The sequence below is a fragment of the Leptinotarsa decemlineata genome, unplaced genomic scaffold, assembly GCF_025532065.1.
Source record: "Leptinotarsa decemlineata unplaced genomic scaffold, Ldec_3_MD MMD2_tig00000157_RagTag_RagTag, whole genome shotgun sequence".
NCBI lineage: Eukaryota > Metazoa > Arthropoda > Insecta > Coleoptera > Chrysomelidae > Leptinotarsa > Leptinotarsa decemlineata.
This window is the reverse complement of record NW_027412543.1, coordinates 4,396,071-4,410,515: the sequence shown is the minus strand read 5'-3', so window position 1 is coordinate 4,410,515 and position 14,445 is coordinate 4,396,071. Positions and strand designations below refer to the sequence as shown.

Below are 14,445 nucleotides of genomic sequence, written 5' to 3'. Positions count from 1 at the left end.
ACTCGAACGTTCAAATAATTCGCACGTGGGTTGCAATTTCTCCAGGCGGTCTCAGATATGGAACGGCCGGTTATGGAATATTGAAGAAATAATCGTTTGGGAGCCCAAGTGAAACCCAATAATCGGATGGTCACGGAATGGTCACGGTAAAACCTAGGGTCATGGATACCAGGACCAGGACGAAGACTAAGACTAAGAATAGAACTAAAACCCTAAAAAAAAATATTCCCCGTTATAATTATCTTTAGCCTTACCGGCTTTCTAATTTTCCCTTACCTCTTTGGTTGGTTGAGGGTAGTATCGATTGATGACGTTGTTATCGGCTTACGTAAATCCTTCGTAACGAAGAGCAAACTATTCGCTGAGGTCACAATAAAGTGACGAATCGATAAGCAATTAGTTGCTTGAAAGCAGAAGTGCAGTAATCCACAATTTTGTGAGAATTTTCAATTTGAAACACGACAGAAAAATTCCTACACATCAGCACTGCTACTTCGCAAAATCCGACCTGTTTTAATTTTATCTCTTGTAGAAAAAAAGAAAGCTTTTTTCTTCTTCTCCATACCGAGAACTGATAAATAAATTGTACTGCGGCAACCCGTGATTCTTTATGAATATGGATCTGTCCACCAAGTATATGCAACCCATTTAACATATGAGCTAAATGAACTGTGGCTACGATTCCAATGAATACCTAAAATAAAGTAAAACTGAAACCGAATAAAAAAATAATTAAATGTATTTTGAACCGTTACAAATTCTCCCCCCACTTTAAAAGATTTTCCCAAAATCTTTTGGGATCCTAAGAATTCGGAGGACTGCCCACCAGGTCCTTACAATGCCAGGTACCTCGGTGACGACCGTGCTCATCTTTCAATTCGTAAGTCCAAGGGGACACCACTTTAGAGACTATAAATGGACCTACAAATTCTGGAGCTAACTTCGCAGCAAAATATTTACCTTTATCGGAAAGTACATGATTTCGACGCCAGACAGGTTGGTTAACAATAAATTGAATGTCTCGTCTACGTAAATCATACATCGATTTATTATGTTCTTAGGCCTTCAACATGCGTTTTTGAACATCGTCGAAAACTTTTGCAAAAGCCTGTTGTCGTTCAAGATTGATAGAGGAACGATCAAAATGGATCTCTTCAGTAGGTTTGATTTTTGCACCTTTTGTTTGAAGTTCCCTACCATAAACGATAAAGTTTGGCGAATACCCTGTAACTTCATGTCGAGATGCTCGGATAGGTAAATGCTTATCCCAGTCTCTATGATTATCTCCTACAGAAGATCGAATCATAGTTTTGATGACCCTATTTATCCGTTCGCAGGGGTTGGCTTGCGGATGATACAAGGCAGTATACTTAATATTAACGCTATAGTTAGTCATGAGTTTCGTAAATTCTTTCGAACGAAATTGCACCCCATTATCGACAATAATTGAGTTGGGGCAACCGAAAACCATAAAGATTTGATTTTCCATAATTTTTGTAACTTCAGATGCAGTGGCTTTACGCAACGGAAAAAGAAGAGGAAATTTACTGAAGCAACAAGCAACTACAAAAATATATTGAAAACCTGATTTGGAACGTGGTAACGGACCAATTAAATCGGCACTGATTAGTTCAAAGGGACACGAAATACCTAATTGAGAGCTTAACATCAAACCAGCAGGCGCTTTTTGCTTTGGCTTGACTGCATAACAAGTGCGACAACGTCGTATAAAAGCAGCTACATCGGCGCGCATTTTTGGCCAATAATAATTTTTTGATAACTTATTAAAAGTTTTGTAAACACCTACATGACAAAGTTCTTCATGAACTTTCGCTATTAAAGGACGACGTTGAGGTTTAGGTACGACCTCCCTCCAATAATCTTCTTCCTGAGCTAACGCGGGATGTAAGGGAGTAACGTGCTTATACAGATGGTTTTGCGTAACACGCCATGAAGGAAATTTGTGGGGTGACTTGATAACTTTACTTATGAGATTTTTATACCATTGATCCACGGTATCCGAAGACATTTCAGAATTCGAATTCACATTCGGGGCAGGGTCAGTGGAGAGAATATCCTTTTTCTTTTCTATGAATTATTTCATAGTCATATTGTTGCAACTTTATGGCCCATCGAGCAAGTCTACCTGAAGGAGTTTGAAGCTTGTTTAACCAAACCAAGCTACTGTGGTCCGTAATGACAGTGAATCTAGAACCTTCCACATATGGCCTTAACTTTTCGATGGCCCAAAGAACTGCCAAATATTCTCGTTCTGTGGTGGTATATGTTCTTTCAAGACGAGTTAATGATCGCGACAGGTAACAAATAGCCTTCTCACCATCCGGATGCATCTGACTTAATACGGCTCCAAGACCAAATCCGGATGCATCTGTTTGAATAATGAATGGTAAACTGAAATCTGGGCATGATAGAATTGGAGCACTGATCAAATGTTCTTTGAGTTTTTGAAATGCACAATCGCATTCATCAGACCACACAAAAGATTTGTTCTTTTTCAATAAAGATGAGATAGGGGCGACTAAGGTAGAAAAATTGGGCACAAAACGCCTATACCAGGAGGCTAATCCCAGAACACGGCGGACTTCTGAAACACTTTTTGGGACTGGCAGATTAATGATAGCTTTAACTTTCTCGGCGTCTACCCGTAAACCCTTTGAATCGATAACGTAACCAAGATATAAAAGTTTAGGTCTACAGAAGTGACATTTTTCTTCAGCTACAGTCAAATTTGCTTTTTTCAAACAAACAAATACTTCTCTTAGAATTTCCATGTGTTTTTCGAAGGTTTGAGTAATAATGATAATATCGTCTAGATATACAAAACAATGTGGTTCGAGATCTGGACCTAAAACTCGGTCTATCAACCTTTGAAAAGTAGCGGGAGAATTGGCTAACCCCATGGGAAGTCTGCGGAATTGATACAAACCACGATTCGGAACAGTGAAAGCAGTCAATGGCTTATAGAGGCTTCAGTAAGAGGAACTTGAAAATAGGCAGATTTGATATCTAATGAAGATAGATATCGAGCATCTCTTAATTTGTCCAAGGTAGCGGAAATGTACGGTAGTGGATATGCATCTTTTTCGGTAACTTGATTTAATTTTCGATAGTCCACACAAAAACGATAGCTGTTATCCTTCTTTTTGACGAGAAGGATCGGAGAAGCCCACGGACTAACAGATGGTTCGACAATATTTTCATCCAATAATTTTTTCAATTCCCGATCAATATGTGCTTGCATGTAAGGCGAAACGGGATAATATCGCTGTTTCAACGGAGAGGCATTAGTACGAATTTCATGTTGAATTAAACTAGTACACCCGAGCTTGTCACCCATTTCCAAGAACACTTTCTCGATGAATTCATTTAAAACTTTCGACTGCCTACTGGATAAATCACTGCGAGAATTTAGAGCAACCGAATTTACCTCAACCTCCATTTTATCGCTAAAAACCCACTCATCTCGACGTAAATTTGGAATTAACCCTATTTGTTTCCAAAAATCGACACCTAAAATCAATTTGTGAGGCAATGACGGTATAACTAAAGCTTTAATCAATTCAATTTTATTTTCTACCCTAATTGGTAAATATACGGTTCCTAAACTTAAACATTCATTACCATTCGCGACAGTACATGACACCACATTATTTACATCTGAAGACAAACTGAGTCTACTCAATATGTCCCATCCAGGACCCCCTATTATAGTATGGGATGCACCTGAATCTAAAAGACCTAATATGTCAACACCTAAGATAGACACATTGAGATATGGCCGCTCATCATTTCGAACGTGTGATAAAATATAATCTAAGATTGCGCGTTTTTCAAATTCTAAAGGAGTACTGTGAGATCTGGTGACCGTCTGTAAAGAGGAGATCGACTTACGGTCGTTTACCGACCCCATTGGCCGTTTCCCGAGATTTTACTACATTTAGGACAAGTACGAACAGTATGGTTAGGAGTACCACATCGAAAACAGTATTTACTTTTTTCAACCGATTTACAATCCCTAGCTCTATGTCCTGACAATTTACAATTCCAACAAACAAAGACAGCATGAACGTTACACTCGTCCCGAGAAGTAGACGGTATTTCCGAATTAGCATAAACGTAAGCAAGATCCGGTTCCATTAAATTTTTCCGATTGCTAGGTGGAGGCGCGAACGATTCAATAGATTCTTTACGCGCTTCTAATTGTCTACCAATTTCCAGTAATTGATTAACAAAGTCGACTCTCACAAGACCTAGTTGACTTTGATAAAAAGGCGAAATATTTTGTAGCAAAATCTTTAATCGAACGGACTCGCTAACTGTTACTGTGAGTCTATTAAACATATTCGTCATTACCGCAATGTACATCCCAATATTTTCTCGAGATCCTTGAGTTCTTTGTTTGATTTCTTCCAACAATTTCTCATTGAAATTTGCTGGCTGAAATTGCGATCTAAGTTCGGAAACTAAGTCTGACCACGACGAAACTCGATTACGAATTGATCTATGCCAAATCTGGGCTTTTCCAGTGAATAAGTCACTAGCTGAATTAAATAATTGAACTTTCGACACGTTTCGTGAAATACACATTTCTTCTATATTTTCTAAAAAAGCACTAAGGGATATTTTAGATATATCCCCATCAAACTTAGTAAAACTCCATTTAGAAACCGGTACAGAAGCTGAGGAGGCCACAACTGGCGGAATCTGTACAGTAGAATTCAGAGCTGGTAACCGAATTGGATTTTCATCATCACTGGATGTTTCGCTTTCCGAACTACCACTGGCAGACGACAACACGAGAGCGCTCAAACCTATTGGTGACCCACCCTGTTGAGAAATTTTTTTAAACTTACGAGCGCGAACTTTCAGTTTAGATTGTGAAGTCACTAATTCTACTAAGAATTTTGATTTGTGGACCTTTTCTTCATTAGAGCTGACCGTCATACGTTCAGCCCGATTGAATGTATGCAAAAGTGTAGTATTAAGTTTCAAAAAAGAACTACTTGTTTGAAAATCTGCAAAATCATTCACCGCAGTATTCAATTCTATGAGTTTACGAGAAATATAGTCCGAATCCTTAACAAATGAATAGGGATATTCCGGTAAAACAAGATTTGGATTTGTTTTCTCTAGTTCAAGATACCCTCGTAAGCACTTTCTCATGGAATCTACCGTAGTTTTATCTGTAACACCTCTAATAGCAAGTTCGTAGAGTAATTCATCCTTATCAAGTCGATTAATTTCAACTTTTCCTTCCATTTTGAAGTCGAGATGGAAGAGAAAAAAAAATTGTTAAATCTTACTTAGTGATCAAGTCCGGTTTCAAAATATAGCAAACGGAGGGGAAAAACGCCGATGGAAATCGTGCGAAAATTCCCAAAATCAAAGTTGAAATTTGTTAACCTATCTAAAGTATATTATATCTAACAAACAAAAAAAAATTATTGCAAAGCGCACCTCAATTATAGACCTCAGGGGACCGTTGGCAATCCAACTAAAAATAAAAATGTGACCGTAACAGTTTTGAACCACTCATCAACATAAAAAAAAATTAAAAGGCGTTTATCGCTGGGCACATAAATGACTACTAAAAAAAAACGTTGGGCGCCAAATTTGCCACGTGCCAACAAAACAAAACGAAAATAACAAAAAAAAAAACTTATGGTTCTTAGTTATTTCTTAACAGGTTAGCTAATTTCTGAAGGGCTCGGTAACAGACGCTCAAGAGGCACGCGCAAAAGATTGCACGGCAGCTCAGTCGGGTATAGGGTGGGTTGAACTCAAACACTCTCTATACTGGATAGAGAAAAAAAAAATTAAATATATATATATATATATATATATATATATATATATATATATATATATATATATATATATATATATATATATATATATATATATATATATATATATATATATATATATATATATATATATATAGGGCGCCACCAACTTCAACAGAAAATGAGCGAGTCTAAGTTGGGAGACTCCCACTAGCTAGTTATGGTTCTGTTTCCCAGAGCCAACATAAGTTAAATAACTGTAAAGATCTCTTCTTATTATTTGTATCTCTAAATTACTGAACAAGATTATATTACTGGTCCCCAAACACTTTTCTTCAGAATCTTGCTTAGACAGAAATAACTCAAATTTTACCAACTGTTGTTACCTCTACGTGATCACGTTGAGTGTACACTTTTGATATTTTGAATATATACTAAATATTTGCTTTCCAACGGAAAGAGAAATCTAATAAAATCATGCAGCTTATCTGAATAATTTGATGTCGAGGATGGTTCCACTGTCCAACGGCACACGGAATAGCAGGCACAGCCCTCCAACTCGAAATCGTCGTTACGGAACTCGAACGTTCAAATAATTCGCACGTGGGTTGCAATTTCTCCAGGCGGTCTCAGATATGGAACGGCCGGTTATGGAATATTGAAGAAATAATCGTTTGGGAGCCCAATTGAAACCCAATAATCGGATGGTCACGGAATGGTCACGGTAAAACCTAGGGTCATGGATACCAGGACCAGGACGAAGACTAAGACTAAGAATAGAACTAAAACCCTAAAAAAAAATATTCCCCGTTATAATTATCTTTAGCCTTACCGGCTTTCTAATTTTCCCTTACCTCTTTGGTTGGTTGAGGGTAGTATCGATTGATGACGTTGTTATCGGCTTACGTAAATCCTTCGTAACGAAGAGCAAACTATTCGCTGAGGTCACAATAAAGTGACGAAACGATAAGCAATTAGTTGATTGAAAGCAGAAGTGCGGTAATCCACAATTTTGTGAAAATTTTCAATTTGAAACACGACAGAAAAATTCCTACACATCAGCACTGCTACTTCGCAAAATCCGACCTGTTTTAATTTTATCTCTTGTAGAAAAAAAGAAAGCTTTTTTCTTCTTCTCCATACCGAGAACTGATAAATAAATTGTACTGCGGCAACCCTTGATTCTTTATGAATATGGATCTGTCCACCAAGAATATGCAACCCATTTAACATCCGAGCTAAATGAACTGTGGCTACGATTCCAATGAATACCTAAAATAAAGTAAAACTGAAACCGAATGAAAAAATAAATAAATGTATTTTGAACCGTTACAAGTTACTACTATATTATAATAATTTTCTTACTTAGCTATCCAAAAATTGGCTGGATGCTTATGCATTCATGCATGTATCCATGCATGCATGGATACTTCCATGCAAGGAAGCGAGTAGTCGATTGTGAATTGAGCTCCTGAAAATCAAGCAAATAAACAAGTTACTACGTCTGAAATAAAATTGAAAAGTGCATATTATAATCATAGTGACATCCTGGTATCAACCATCAAAAATTAAAGAAGAAAATATGGTACTAACAAGAGAAATTCGTGAGGAAATAGAATTCGCAGTCAATCAAGCAGTGAGCCAAACCATAAAAAGTGATTCTCTTATCAATCAAATAGTAAACAAAGTAACCGAGGCCCTAGCAAAAACTTTAGAACAGAAACTAATGAAGGTTGTATCTACAGTGGCGGAACTCGAACAAAATTACACCGATATGAATGAAAAATTCAAAAGTATGGAGAACAAATTAGAAATAGCAGAAAAAGAAAAATATGAAATGGAAGACAAGGTAGATCAAATGGATCAAGCTACCAGGTCGTGTAACTTGAGAGTATTTAGCCTCAAAGAAAAACCAAATGAAATAACAAAGGAAGAAATTAAAAAAATTATCAATTCAAAAATGTCCCTCAATCTGACAGATGGGGACATTTCAAATTGTTACAGAGTTGGCCGAAAAGTGGAAAATAAAACGAGAGGAATTTTTCTGAAGCTAAATAGTCTGGAACTCAAGCAAATAATTTATGGAAAGAAGAAACTACTCAAAGGAACGGGAATAGTCATAAAAGAAGACCTATCGGAAGCAAGAGTGAAGCAAGTGAATGTCGCAATAGAAAAATTCGGACTGAAAAATGTTTGGACCAATAATGGCAAAATCTATTTCAATAATAGCAATAAAGTACATATCATGAAAACTAGAAAGGACTTTGAAAAATTTCTGTGAAATTATACATGTAAATCCCACAGAGTAATGTTACTATATCAGATTAACTACTTCATTCTATAAATTAAATGAATTTTTTCAATTTTTCAGGTTGCTCTTAATTTTCTGTACCTACCATGATAGATTTCCTGAAGGTGCTAGATAATAACACTGAAATTGATACGAAAGTTCACGATAATTTCCAGGGCTACATACAGGAGATAACAGATAGAAACAGGTATGGCATAGGAATAGCTCACTTCAATATTAGAAGTCTTCAAAAGCACTTTGACGAACTCTTGGTTTATATTGAGAATGCAAAATTTTTATTAGATATAGTTGTATTATCAGAAACGGGAAATATTAAAAACATTTCTAACTTCAGTATTCCTAACTATAGTATTCATTACAACGAATCTACAATTAATAAATGTGATGGTGTGGTTATATACGTAAAAAATAGCATATCAGTGGAAGCGATTATTGTTGAAAAAAGTAAAAGTAAATTTCTCAGGCTAATATGTAACGTAGGGTATTCGACAAAAAAATGTAAAATAGGTATTACTGCATACTATAGACCACCTGCAACAGATTGTACAGTATTTATGGAGGACCTCGAGACATACTTAAATAACATTGAAAAACAAAATACAGAGGTATATATTGGAGACATTAATATTGACATCTCGAAAAAAGAATCAAGCAATTACCTGAATATATTAAACTCAAATGGTTTCATATCGTACATAAATCAACCTACAAGAGTTACAGAAAACACAAAATCTATAATTGATCATATATTTGTCAGAATGAAAAACAGTATAAAAAACAAAACCGAAATCGAACCCGTGATATTTCGAACTGACATGACAGACCACTTCACACCTTTCATATATATTCCATTGAACAATAACAAATCTGAAAATACAGAAAATGATGTCAGAATTACCAACGTAAATTGTGAAAAATTGAAAAGTTTTCTTATAAATGAAACATGGGATGACGTTCTCATATCAAATGAATCCCAAACAGCGTATCAACTGTTCATCGACAAGTTAAATTATTACATAACAAATTCAAGTAAAGTAAGAATCATAAATAATAAAAAGTATAAAAAAATCAAACCGTGGATTACCTTAGGTCTCATCACATCTATTAAACGCAGGGATCTTATGAAAAAAAAACTAATTAAAAACCACACCGTCGAAAACGAGAGAAACTACAAAGAATTTCGAAATAAACTCAATGCTTTAATTAAAAAAACAAAAAATGAATTTTATCAGCACAAAATAGAGGAAGCTGGAAAAGACAATAAAAAAATATGGAATGTCATAAATGATATAACTGGTCGCAATAAGAAAAAGAACAATATACAAATAGAAGACACACCATTGAAAAATAAAACTGGAAATATGATAACAAGCAACAAAGAAAAAGCCAACATGTTTAATAATTTTTACACCAATCTCGGTATCAATATGTCAGAAAAAATTCCCAAAATGAATTCAGCCAGACACTCCTTAGCAAGAAATGATTCAACCATATATTTAGAACCTGCAACAAAAAATGAAATCATTATTCAGATATCTAAACTGAAAAATAATTGTTCTTCAGGTCCAGACAAACTCTCAGTTAAAACCATAAAATACATTCATGAATTTATCCTATCCCCACTAGTACACATAATTAATCTATGCTTATCAAGTGGAAAAATTCCACAGAAATGGAAAGAGTCTCTCATCACTCCAATTTTCAAATCAGGTGACCGTCGTGAACCAAGTAATTATAGACCAATATCTGTTATAAACAACTTAGCAAAAATATTTGAACAGGTGGTAAAAAAAAGACTGTTGGATTTTTTTCACAAACATAATGTCATCACTGATAGGCAATATGGTTTTGTACAGAACTCAAACACTGAGAATGCTGTAGTGGATTTCCTAGAGGAGACAGTCGGGGCCTTGGACAAATCGATGAAATGCGTTGCAGTATTCCTCGACCTTGCCAAGGCCTTCGACACAGTTTCTCACGAAATTTTACTCAATAAGCTGCACCATTACGGTATACGTGGTCTGTCGGCTGAACTTATGACTGATTACCTAACAAATAGAGTACAACAGGTGAAAGTTGGACAAGAAATAAGTAACGTTTCAAAAGTAAAAATCGGTGTACCACAGGGGACAGTATTAGGACCGATACTGTTCCTTGTGTACATGAATGATATTACAAGAATTAATGGATTTAAAGGACACTATTTTTGTTATGCAGATGATACAGCTCTGATATTCACAGGAGAAACTTGGGAGGAAGTGAAAGAAACTACTGAGACTGACTTGCAAAAAATACACGACTGGCTAAACTTGAACAAACTCACCCTGAATATTGAAAAAACAAAATTTCTCACATTTACGCCAACAGTCACTACCCAACCAAAAAATATTCTGATACAATTACACATCACAAACTGTCATAAGATCGATTGCACATGTTCCATAGTAAAAAAAGTGGAAAAAATCAAATATTTAGGAGTAGTCTTAGATCAATGCACGCGCTGGTCAGATCACATCACAAATGTTAATAACCGTTTAAGAGTCTTGATGCACAGTTTTTATATCCTGAGAGACGTACTTACCAGAAGAAATCTCCTTTTACTTTACAATTCCCTAGCTGAATCTGTAATGACCTACTGTATCACAGCATGGGGTGGGGCCTTCAATACTACACTTGATTCTCTGCAAAAAACACAAAATATTCTTCTAAGAATTATTCTGAAAAAAAATAAACGCTATTCCACTGACATGTTATACCAAGAATCACAGGTCTTGAATATAAAACTGTTATTTACTCACCAGTGTTTAAAAAGAATGTACATCAGACACGAAACATCTAACCAGAGAAAAACTGGAATAACCAGATCCACTAGTAATTTGAATCTCAGTATACAATTTTTCAGAAAATCTTTAACGCAAAGATCTTTCTTTTTCTTCGGCCCTAAATTCTTCAACTGCATTCCGATTGAATTGAAATGTATTCGAAAACTAAAACAATTCAAAAAAGAAACAAAGAAATATATTCTACAATTTTCAAACAAATTTTATAACATAATGAATAATAATTTAGTATGAACCTTACCTTTAAAAACTATCTGTTCTCCTCTGTAACTGACCTTGCTTGAAACGGTTTGGAATCCTCACCATTTGCAACTTATATTATATAATTGTTTGTTATTCTTTAAAAAAAATCATTGAATCTATCATGTTAATTTTTCTACTAATTTTTTTCTCTACTCTTAGTTATTATCATAAAATGTACACTTTTTTAGAAAGTCTATAGATCTAGTACATGGCAGAACAGATAAACATATCTAGGCCAAGTTACTGGATCTGAGACTTTTGAAAAACACGATATATTACATGTAAATATATAAACTGTACTTCAATATATCAATATATCAATATCAATATCAATATCAATTATGCACAAACAAAAATAAATTTTGGTAAATATGAAAATAATAATGGGATTTATTCTATTGTGGACCAAGGTCGTTGGTATTCCACCATATCCACCATGTAAAGGAATATTCAATACAAATGAAAGGAAACAACACCCAAATTATATTATGTTTATTGTCTTGTACTATTATTTTTTCTATCTTCACGACCCGAAATTTCCCAACTTTTCAAAGTCGAAAAAATAGCGTAATGTTGAGAATTTTGTGAAATGGTCGAGGCCGAGGAATTAGTTACTACTATAATATATTGATTTTTTTACTCAGATATCCAAAGATTGTTTGCTGATTTGAATAAACATCAGACTTTCCAGTATGTAAGCGTAATGTGAATTACGGTAACCTAAGACTACGTTTCTGAAATAATTTATTATTTGCTAGTCAGAAGTGGCAATTAGTTACTACAACCTCATTAATGATAACACTTAAATGAAACGTTATCGAGACTGTTGCATAGACTCAAAATAAATAGATACATTTTTAAAACTTTGCATTTTAATTCACTACTTCGCATTCACAGAACTTCCAGTACAAAAATGACTTATTATTTATTATGTCAACAGAATGCTCTCCAATATGCGTCATAAACAGACTTATAATATAATTTTGCAATAGTGACTTAAATTGAAACTAGTATTGAGCGCTTTTTTGCGCTCAATAGTACTAACAAAGGCACTAACTTTGTCGGCGCTGACGGTGAGCTGCAAACCTTATTCAGTTCAGCTATTACTTGGTCACGGTGTACTCAAAAGGCTAACCTACAAATCTGCTAAGAATCGATATAATGCGTCGGAACACAGAAGAGTTATATTGAGATGTATTCAATACTATAATTTTTTGAAGACTTTCTTGCTCATTTACCACAAACTGTATTTCTTGAAATCAACCACTTTCATTCTCAGGGTGCGATATCTTGAAATTATTTTCCATGCGTCAAAATATGTTTTCTCATATGGTCCCCTCTACTGTAACCTTTACCGCAAATGGGGCAATAGTGCAGTTTGGTATCTGTATGATGATACATGTGCCGAGTAAGATCCCATTTGTAATTGAACGTTTTAAAACAATGCACACATTTGAAGGGTTTGTCTCTCCAGTGCCTTTCGACATGTTTCTGCAGAACCTCCTCACTGCTGAATCTTTTGCCGCACTTAACACACCTGAAGGGTTTGTCACCATCATGTATCGATTTTCTATGCTGTCTGAGGTAACATTGCTTAGAGAAATACATGTTACATTGATCACATTCATGTTTATACGTTCCAGAACCGCTGTCCCCTTCGAGTCTATTTCCAGTTGTTTCAAGGCCGAAGCCTTGCTGGTGAGTCAGCTGCATTTCCGTCTGCGATCCACCTGAATCTCCAATGGAAGATAACATTCCCCGCATATCTACATTAAGATGTGAGTGCTTTGCTGCTCCGTTGCTATTTGTCGTCTGATGTGAGTTGGCACTATTCTTCACAACCATATTTTTATGAATGGCAGAATTATAATGCCGTTTCAAAAAGCCCAGAGATGAAAAATGTCTTTTACAATCAGGACAATTATAGAATATCTGTCCCTCCATAGTAATGGATATGCTGGTAAATTCTCGCAATGTCATAGGAGATGAAGCATTGAAATCATTTGAAGGCTCCAGATGTAGCAATTGTGATGGTGTTTGGCTTATACGGAAATCGATCCCCGGTTGATGACTCCCTTGGGTTTTTTCAAACACAATCTCCGACGTTGACATCGCTTCATCAGTATATTTCGCTCCCTGTTCCATATACTGTTCGAGTTCCTTCGCCGAAATACTGTTTTCTACTGCTGCTGATTGCCTGTCTTGGTTTGACAGGTTCAAGTCTTCAGAAAGTAAAGAACCAGTAGAAGGATCACTGTTCAGAAATGCAACTGCATCCGAACTTGTTGCGAACCCAATCTCAGAGAAAACGTAATTTTCCAAATTATCTAGAATGTTTTCATTGTTATTCTCCATTGAAAGATTGTGCGATTTTCAGAATGAAAACTATATCAAATACTAGAAACTAGTCCACAAGCAATTCAATAATGAATGGTGTTTTTCGTAGTCATTCGTTATTAGATATACTGAACAGAAACGTTTTTATGCTATTCAAAGCAAAACTGTCGCTAAGCACCAACTATGTGATATGCTCAGATGGATATCATAGAATTCAAATACCCATTTTCTGAAATAGTCGTCCGTCCGCATATCGAATTCATTGTATGTCGTTAATAAGATAGGTAATATTTTAATTGAACCATGTAAATATAATGATATCTTGGTAATTGAGATCAGATAGCAGGTACATGAAATTTAGAATTTACTAATAGAATGTAAAGATTTCTCATTTGGCCAGTTCTAGAAATGACAATGTTTATTTGATATAATAATAATAATAATAATGATAATAAGGTTTATTTGGATAAAATTCAACATTATATCTTATAAACTATGTAAAACAAATGAACAAGGAGAGAAACCGCAAAGCCATTGGCTGTCCGCGGTGAGGGTGGTTTATTAATAGTTTTCGATCGTTTTTCGTGCGTTCACGATCGTTTTTCGTGCGTTTTCGACCGTTTTACGTGCGTTTACGGTCGTTTTTCGTGCGCTTTCGATCGTTTTTCGTGCGCTTTCGACCGTTTTGCATACGTTTCCTATTTTTTGTTGAGGGTATCATAAGGCGGTGAGGTTAGATAAAAAAGAGGAAATGATTTGGAAATTTATTATACATTTTTATTTTGGTAATATATCACAAAGCCATTTGTATAAAATATCTACGTTTCGGATACTGCAATTGTAGTTGGTTCGCTTGCGAATGTGATGCATACAGGGTGAGACACCTTCGTTGTTGTCGAATGTCGGA

At 35.3% G+C, this 14,445-nt stretch overlaps 1 long non-coding RNA gene across 2 annotated transcripts; it reads right to left on the bottom strand.

The window, feature by feature from the left end:
* Positions 1 to 8,851: 8,851 nt before the first annotated feature.
* LOC141481353 (uncharacterized) lies at positions 8,852 to 11,501 on the bottom strand. Of its 2 annotated transcripts, XR_012464915.1 has the most exons (3): positions 10,917 to 11,501; positions 10,700 to 10,799; positions 8,852 to 9,621 (listed from the first exon to the last, which is right to left on the bottom strand). It is a non-coding gene; the product is annotated as an uncharacterized lncRNA (long non-coding RNA). The 2 variants fall into 2 exon arrangements; XR_012464914.1 differs by having other exon boundaries at positions 8,852 to 10,799.
* Positions 11,502 to 14,445: the final 2,944 nt, after the last annotated feature.